Source organism: Zingiber officinale, chromosome 2A (genome assembly GCF_018446385.1).
Source record: "Zingiber officinale cultivar Zhangliang chromosome 2A, Zo_v1.1, whole genome shotgun sequence".
Classification (NCBI taxonomy): Eukaryota; Viridiplantae; Streptophyta; class Magnoliopsida; order Zingiberales; family Zingiberaceae; genus Zingiber; species Zingiber officinale.
Genome location: NC_055988.1, coordinates 118,650,296 through 118,659,704, shown reverse-complemented (window position 1 = coordinate 118,659,704; position 9,409 = coordinate 118,650,296). Strand labels below are relative to the sequence as shown.

Here is a 9,409-nt window from a genome sequence, read left to right as displayed (position 1 = left end):
CCATCCACGTCTTTTAGACAAATTTCATCTTGCTCCCAGATTTATCAAATATTCACTACTTCCCAAATGTCGCTGTGAAAATTATCAAAATTATTAATGACCAAATTAAAAATTCCCTTACTCTTAATATTGTGTCTTTTTATTTATTTATTTGCGAAATTAGAAAAATACGAATCTGTCGAATATCGCCCGGATGACCACTGACGTGGCGCGCAGCTCCCGCCAGCCAATCACAATAAAATCCGTGCGTTCAGCATGCATGAGGCGACTTAAATCGTGACCTGCTAGCAATTGATCCAAGAAAGTCACATTTTGAAAAGAATGAAGATTATATTTTGAAAGAAAACAATGTCGAAGAAAATTCACGAAATATCAAGTTTTATTTAGCATATTGAAATGTCGTCAATGAGAAATTATTGTAAATAATTCAAGTAAGTCTAATTTTATAATGTTCAAATGTATTTGATAAAATAATTAAGATAAGTCCAACCGAACTTAAAATGAGTTAAATCATTAAAATAATTATTTAAATTTAATTTAATTTTTTTATGAGTTTAAATTTAATTCAAGATTTAAACGTCATTCATTTAGATATTATCGAATTCTATATTTAAGTTTCTTTGATTATTAAAAATTTTTACATTTTAAATTTATTTGATTAATTATCGAACTTGATAACACAAACTTATTTATTGATTTTTAAATATTCTTTGTTTATTTAATATATTAATAAGAGTTTTATTAATAAATATTATTCACGAATATTAATGAGTTAAATACATGTGTTCAAATTTATTTGTTTAGTTTAACTTGTTATTCAAGCTTGTTCATTTGTTAATCTTGTGTGTATTCAATGAACATAAATAAATTCTTACCAACTCGAACATCAAATTTTTTCATGAGCATTTAGTTCATTTACAATTCTAATAATTAATTGTCAAATATATTGGTACAAAAGATGATATTATTCATCCTAAACAATCTAGTATTGTTGGTCTCATGATAAGATACAAACAAGTAAATTATGAGGGACATTTTGTCCTAGCGTAACAATCATTTACCAAATATGTACTGGTCATTTACCAAATATGTACCGGTAAATCATGAGGGACATTTGTCCTAGCATAATAATCATTTACCAAATATGTACTGTTGCTCATTCAAAAAAGGCATAATTTCTTTAAGTAGGATAAACAAAATCTAGAACGCTAGTTATTGGACTAGGATTCACTCATACTTTCAAATTTACCTAATAGTCGGTCTATAGGGCCAAACAATCCATCTCTAGGACTAGTTAGATCGAAGGTCCGAATACTTGAATATTAAAAAAAATCCACATACATAAAATTAAATGAAAAAAAATGTAAGGTTTGTGGGATTGGAGTGTCCATCTCTATGATTAGTTGGACCGAATATCCAAATACTTAAATTATAAAAAAAAAAACATTCAGTTACACAGCATCTCATCTAAATTATTGTTCAACTGATGTTTCTTGGGGTTTTCTCCAATTACTGATGTGCTGATACTTTTTCCTGTAATTTTCACCTGAAGATAGAAGAGGAACTGATTCAAGTGCTCGACTTTTGTGCAGGAGATATATGCTACCGAACAGCTCCCTGATGAGCGACCAGACCTTGATATCTAGAGGAGGTGTGCTCCAGCTTGGTTTCTTCAGTCTTGTTAATGGTTCAGCGAACGGATACATAGGAATCAGGTACAACGATCTCCCAACCGAAGAAGCCAAAGTAGTTTGGATTACCAACAGGAACAAGTCCTTCAACAAATCAACAGCATCCTTGAACTTGACCTCGTATGGAAATCTAATCTTATTTGACGAACAAGCAGTTGTCTGGTCAACGGGAACATCCAGAGAACTCGATTCTGCACGCTTGAAGCTTTTAGATTCAGGGAACCTGGTGTTGACCGCTGTCCGGTGGCAACTCTAGCAGAACTCTGTGGCAGAGCTTTGACCACCCGAACGATATTCTTCTCCCCGACATGAAGCTTGGAATTGACCTCCGGATCAACACTACGCGGCAGCTCTTCTCTTATAAGCAAGAAATTCAATACCAGTTGCTGCCCCCTTCTAACAACAAGATCAAGCAGCCATCAATCCTCCTATCTTTTTCTTCTTCTGGTAATTTGTTAGGATTTTATTGGCATAGCAAAATAGTCATGTTTTGTCTTACCTTCTCTCTTTGTGTTATTATCGAGCTCATCAAAACTAGTCAAAATTTCTAACGAAAAAAGTAAAGCTTTTTTTTTACTTCTTCCTCTCTATTTTATCTTCTCTATTTTTCTCAAAAACAATGATCTTCCCAGAATTGTAAGTTATTCTTTTCTCATTTCATGAATTTTTGAAAATTATCCCTTCTAATCGAAAATCCTGGCTAAGCCCCTATTTACAACGTAAAAGCTTCTGGAATCACCAAAGATCTTTCAGATCTATAATGAGTTCCATAATGGCGTCAAGAAATTGTAATGAGCCGTCAAGAAATTGTCCACGTACTCGTCACAGAGCCCAAATGAGTTCCATAATGAGCTCTCACTTACATCGAAGTTACAACATAGAAACCTTGTTCGTCTGTTGGGCTCCTACATGGAAGGAGATGAGCTTGGAAGGAGGTGAGTTTGGTTAGTATGTTTGCCAATATTAATTCTTATATACTGTTCTTAAATGCTATGAAAAACTATTCATAACTTGATCTAGACAAAACGAAAAGGGTATTACTAAAGGCAAAAGCGTCATGAGATCGTAATGAGAATTGCTAGAGGCCTTCTACACTTGCATCAAGACTCCATCTTGAGAGTCATTCAACGTGATCTTATGCCGAACAATATCCTCCTCGACGAGGGCATGACTTTGAAGATATCAAATTTCAGCATTGCAAAAATAGTTGAAGGGCTTTGCAAAAATAGTCATTTCACTATTGCTTTATAGTAAACTAACAAAGTGATCCAAGACTCTGATGATGCCAAATATTGAAAAGATAAAAATTAAATACGTATTTCATCGACCTACAAGTGTGAAGCTCATTTCATTGGCAGTGAAACCACCTTCGCTGCTAGTTGGCGTTATAGCAGGTTGCATAACTGGAGTAAAGAGTTTATCCTCACTTATTAACATCGCCATCACTTTTGTCATTGTTGGCCTGTCGTTACTATTATCTTGTACACATAAAAGACTCATTTGGATACAACGTAAAACTTCTTCTGTCGGATATGATTGATTTAATGTGTCACAAGAATATCTAAAGACCTTCCTTCCTTCCAAAGTTTATTCACCTGTAATGTCGTAGGAAACATATTTTAAAATTTTAGATAGTATGATGTAGAAACGAAAAACTATTTATATTGAAACTAATACTTACATATCCTATAAGATTTAAGTTGGTAGCACTTTGACTAGTTTGACTGAACACTCTATTCTTTTTCCCACTTATAATTTCTAGTACTATCACACCAAAGCTAAATACATCTGATTTGAATGAAAAAACTCCACGTGATAAGTACTCAGGCGCCATGTAACCACTATATAAAAAAAAGGACCGATGAGAAAGATTGAGATAACTTAATATTTCTTTGTTAGTTTTCTGCCCAATATATTTAATCAAATCAAGTGAACACAATCTAAAAGACTTACAATGTTCCGATCGGTCTCGTTGTTGCATCCTCAAGAGCATTGTCTCCTTCAAATATCCTTGCAATGCCAAAATCTGAAATCTTTGGATTCATATCCTTGTCAAGGAGAATATTGCTAGGCTTAAGATCACGGTGAATGACTCTCAATCTAGAGTCTTGATGCAAGTATAGAAGTCCTCGAGCAATACCAATTATAATATCGACACGTCTTTGCCAATTTAGCAATGAACTTTTAGCTTTATCTAGAGATCCAGATTTACAAGTGTTGTGATTAGTTTTTAACCATTTGGGAAGATAATAAAACTAAGAAATGTGAGAAAATCTGCTGACCATAAATAAAGGCATCAAGACTCTTATTTTCCATGTATTCGAGTATCATAAGTCGCTCATCTCCTTCAATACAGGAGCCTAAAAGACGAACAAGGTTTCTATGTTGTAACTTAGCTATCACGGAAAGTTCATTCTGAAACTCATTTGGACCTTGTGAGGAGTATCTTGATAATTTTTTGACAGCTATCTTCTGTCCATCATCCAATTCACCCTGATAAAATGTATCATTTTCTTCAATTTCACAGGTTTGAAAGACTAAATTTATTTTTCTGATAGTGAAAGTCTTCTTACCTTATAAACAACACCAAATCCCCCTTCCCCGAGTTTGTTTTCTTCAGAAAAATCATTTGTTGCAACTTTGATAGTATGCAAATCATACGAAGGAAGTACATCCAATGCGCCAATCGAACCTGGCACAAGGATCACGCTATGAATTAGTAATATTTTTTTCTTAGAAAGTTGAGAATTGAGTGATTAATTTAAATAAATTTGACTCAATCCTATTTAAATCCGATCGAAAAACTAGCAGTATTGTTATATAAAACATTGTGCAAGACCTTTCTCCACATTTGGAAATCGCAATGCTCTGTTTCTTCTCCTCCTAAGGAGTACACCTACACCGCACAGCAACAAAATTCCCAGCAACGTCGAAATGATTATCACCCACACGAGCTTCTTCCAATTTTTTGACGTTGAGGATCCTGCAGGAAAAGAAAAAGAAGGAAAAATAGATGATTAAATGTAATGTTACTCTGATCATCCAATTTCACGCACGCAAAACTCTTGCGACTACCTGGAAGCCGAATGTACAAATCGTCTCCTCCGTCGGTAAAATTTCTGAGATCCAACAGCTCACCGTGCCAAGTTATGCACCCAAAAGGCCCATTGATCACCGCATACGCGACGCAGAAGCAATCGTCCAAGCACAATTTCTTGCACTTATCCAGACTAATGTTACCTCGTGAGGTTGCATTCTCAGTGTCGGGCAGCTTCATGTTCGGCTCCTTCGAAAACTGGTTCGACGAGCAACTTAAGGGTTCCTTCCTCGCGCACTCGTCGACGCTTTTGTTCTCAAACCCTTCCAAGCAACGACAGGAGATTGAGACGTAGCCCATGGTGCAAACACTGTTGCGGCCACAATGATTGTAGTTATCGCAGTCGTCGTCCAGAAGCCATAACAAAGAATTATTCCACTCTCCCCCACCAAAAATCAAAAGCTGGGTATTTCCGTTGGCGTCCACTAGCAGCCGCAATAGCCCTGGAGATCGAGTCTGATATTCAGCGATGAAGTAGGTCTCATTCTGGTTGGACACGTAAGCGAAGTTTACGTACATGGCGATGCTGTTCCCCAGCATTGGAAGGCCGACGAACCATTGCCCGTTCCATGGCCCGGTGCGGAAGAGTTTGACGGATTCATTCTCATTCACATTCACCATGAAAAAATCCGGAACATTAAACGTCTCCATCCTGAGGATGTACTTGCCCGGAGAAGGATCCGTGGCACTCATCCATGACACGATCTGCCACGGAGTGTTGGTCCGGAAGTCGAATCCCAGCTTCATGCCAGGGAGAAAAGTGTCGCCCTCATGGTCGAAGCTCTGCCATAGAATTCTGTTAGAGTTGCCGGCAGTCAGCGCGAGGTTTCCTGTGTCTAAAAGCTGCAAGCGTGTAGAATTGAGTTCTGCGGATGTTCCCGTCGACCAAACCTTTGTTCCTTCCTCGAATAAGATGAGATTTCCGTCGGAAGTCAGGTTCAACGATGCCATGGATGTGTCCACAGACTTGTTCCTATTGGCGACCCATACTACTATTTTGTTTTCTGTTGGTGGGGGATTGTAGTACCAAATTCCTATGTATGCAGTAGCAGAATCGTTAACTGGACTGAAGAAGCCGAGTTGGAACACACTCCCCGCCGAGATCAATGTCTGGTTATTAATAAGTGAGCCCATCATTGTATTTCCTGCACAAAAGTTGATAAATAAATAAAAGAATCAGATACATTCAACCCCTTCTATTTTTTATAAAATACTATTTTATCCTTTATATTTTAAAAAAGAATATTTAATCTTCCGTTGACTAAAATCAAATGTAAAAATATTTATAGAAGATAATTATCTTCTTATATTTTTAATATTTTTAATAATATTAAGAGAAAAAAATATATTGGATTAATATGGAAAATAATTATATATATTTTTAAGATTGACTCTTTAATTATTAATTAGTTAGATCGATGATGCACACAAAAAGAAAAATATATATAAAACAACAAAAAAAAATATATAGAAGCATCTAGTGATAAAACCCTTCGTCACTCGTTTGGATATGTGGTTGATGTCAGTTTGTCAGTGTGTCTGCTCTCGATGTCCTGCAAGGCAAAGCTTGTTAGTCGAGGATTAACATTATCAGTGTTACCCTCTTTGACGATTAAGTCAGTAATAAACTGAGATGTGAGACTCGTGTGCATACATGAGAATGCAAAAGAACTTGAAGAAGACGAAGAAAATTTATTTTCGCGTTTGAAAAGAAAATCAGACCTTCACCTATTTTCGTGAAATCTTATATAACAGTGGACAAAAGGCCGCTCGGAAGGTTCCGCGACTGGAGGTAAACGTGATCACTGAAAAACCCCTACCTTGGTATATGAAGAAAAGGAAGAGGTTCAGATCCACCCCAGTCAAGCGGAGGCAACAACCTTCATCGCCACCGGGTCACCTTCATCGCCACCGACCTGGAGGAGGAGAAGAAGGCATAGCTAGTCGCTCGCCTTAAATAAAATCATGACGTATTCGCCTGGTCGACCCATGAACTTCCCGACATCTCCCCGAGCGTGGCTCAGCATGACCTTCATGTCCGACCTGACGCTCGATCCGTGAAGCAAAGGAAAAGGATTTCAACGCGGAGAAGAATGTGATCATCCGAGCGAAGATAGAGAAGTTACTGGAGGCCAGCCACATCAGGGAAGTCTAATTCCCGAGCCGACTAGCCAATATTGTGCTAGTCTCCAAGCCGAGCAACAAATGTCGGGTCTGCATCGACTTCCGTGATTTAAATAAGGTGTGCCCAAAGGACTTCTATCCACTGCCCAGTATAGACCAAATGGTGGACTCGACGATGAGCTGCGAGCTGATCTGCATGCTCGACGCGTATCAAGGATACCACCAAGTGCTGCTCCCTCGCGAGGACCAAGAGAAGGTCAACTTCATTATGGTCGGCGGAATATATTGCTACAACGTCATGCCGTTCGGATTGAAGAATGCCAGAGCCACTTACCAAAAACTGATGATCAAGGTGTTCCGACGGCAGATCAGTCGTAATATGGAGGTGTACATCGACGACATACTCATTAAATTCCTCCGAGCTACTGACCTATGCGTAGATATCAATGAGACTTACCGAATGCTAAAGACATATGGAATAAAGCTGAACCTGAGCAAGTGTCTGTTCGGCACGAAGAGTGGTCACTTCCTGGGCTACATCGTCATCGAGTGGGGCATTGAAGCCAATCCAAGCAAAGTCAAAGCTTTGCAAGATATGCTGCAGCCTCGGAACTTAAAGGAAGGTTAGAGGCTTACCAGTCGGATCACGATGCTATCCAGGTTCATATCCAAGTCGTCTAATCGGAGCTTGCCGTTCTTCAAGGTGCTTCACCAAGCTACGAAATTCTAATGGGACGTCGAGTGTGATCGAGTGCTGGAGGAGCTAAAGGAATATCTGAACTCACTGCCTGTATTGGTCAAGCTGGTTATGGGTGAGCCACTGTGGATTTATTTGTTATCTAACGAACATGTTGTTAGATTGGCTTTGGTTAGGCAGAATGGCCAGGATCAGCAGCCTGTATATTTTCTGAGCCATATATTGAAGGATGTTGAATCTTGCTACACCGATCTCGAAAAACTCACCTACGCTTTGATTCTAGCCGCTCGGAGGCTTCGTCTGTACTTCCCAGCGCACATGATCATCGTACTGACTAACAGTGCCTTGGGACACATCCTTCTCCACCTAGAGGCATCAGGAAGGTTAATCAAATGGACGATCGAGCTGAGCAAGTTTGACATTCAGTATCAACCCTGAACGGCGATCAAGGCTCAAGCCTTGACAGCTTTCATCATAGAAGTCTAGAGTGATGAGCCGGCAGCAACATGGAAGATATATGTGGATGACTCATCCACTTGGTAAGGCAGCGGGATCGGCATATTGCTTATCTCACCGCGGGAGGAATGGATGCACTTGTCCGTTCGACTAGACTATCGAGCCACTAATAACGAAGCAAAGTATGAGGCGCTGATATCCGGCCTACAGGCAGCTCGATGTTATGATTCCGCAAGTGCACGGATTCGTCGTCAGTAATATATAAGATTGTCAAACCACAAAGACTGTTGATTATGCACTAGAGATGTCATAAAGTAAGTTATCTAGACGGTTGAAAATTGGCTTTGGCGCTTACGAACTAACGAGTGTGATTAAAGAGAGAGAAAGAAGGTTGAGACAAAGAGAGAGGAGAGAGAGAGAATTGATCTTGGAGGGAATGAGCTTTGGGAGGTGGATTCTAGGATTTTAGTTTCATTATAATGCTATGAGATATTACATAGATTGCTTAGTTTCTACCCTCTATGTCCATGCTCTTGCAATAAGTTAAATTGGTCAATATCCCTAAGTATCGAATAGAGATGATTTCCGTGAAATCTTATAACGGTTAACCCCTGTCACGAGGGTGCCTCGGTAGATCGCAAGAATACATGTATAGTAAATAACAATAAGGATAAAGGTAGAGATTTGGTACGATTTCCTACTTCCTTATAGAGGAATTGTCTCTCCTTTCAATAGAATGTCTTAGACGTCCGTGAACGGGTTACCCTTGTCACTAGGGCCCCTCGGGTATACGATCTAGAGCACTCTTTCTACGAGAGCAGCAATTCCTAAGGGAGTGTTTCTCCTTTTAAGGGAACGTTCTAGACGTCCGGAAAGGGTTACCCCTGTCACTAGGGCACCTTGGTCAATATGTTCTAGGGCATCCCCTTTGCGTGATTAACAATCCTCCACATTAATCAACAAAGCATGTAAAGAAATATAAATATGTCACACACACAGTTCATCATGAACAAGACATTAACAAGTCATTGAATAGAAATAAGGCGAATCTACATAGTTCTACATCTCCATCACATTACAAATACTTCCTAATCCTAGAAGAGGATCTCTACTCCATTGTGAGGAAAGAACAACCCTAAAACATAAAGTAAAACATACTTACAACCATTGATGTGAGAAGAAGGGGAAGAAGATATGCTTGCCGAGGTTTTCGATATCTTGGGGATGCCTTCTTGCTCTGGAGATGGACAGAACGTTAAGGGATGGCGGTGGATAAATCTCTAGGGTTTCCCTCGAAAGGGAGAACCCTTTCCCAAAGAGAGGAATGAAGTCCTGAACCAAAGA

The 9,409-nt window shown here is 38.9% G+C and overlaps 1 pseudogene; it reads right to left on the bottom strand.

Annotated features, from left to right (window-relative positions):
- Nucleotides 1-2,909: 2,909 nt before the first annotated feature.
- LOC122042072 overlaps nucleotides 2,910-9,409 on the bottom strand; it is a 52,184-nt pseudogene continuing 45,684 nt past the window's right edge.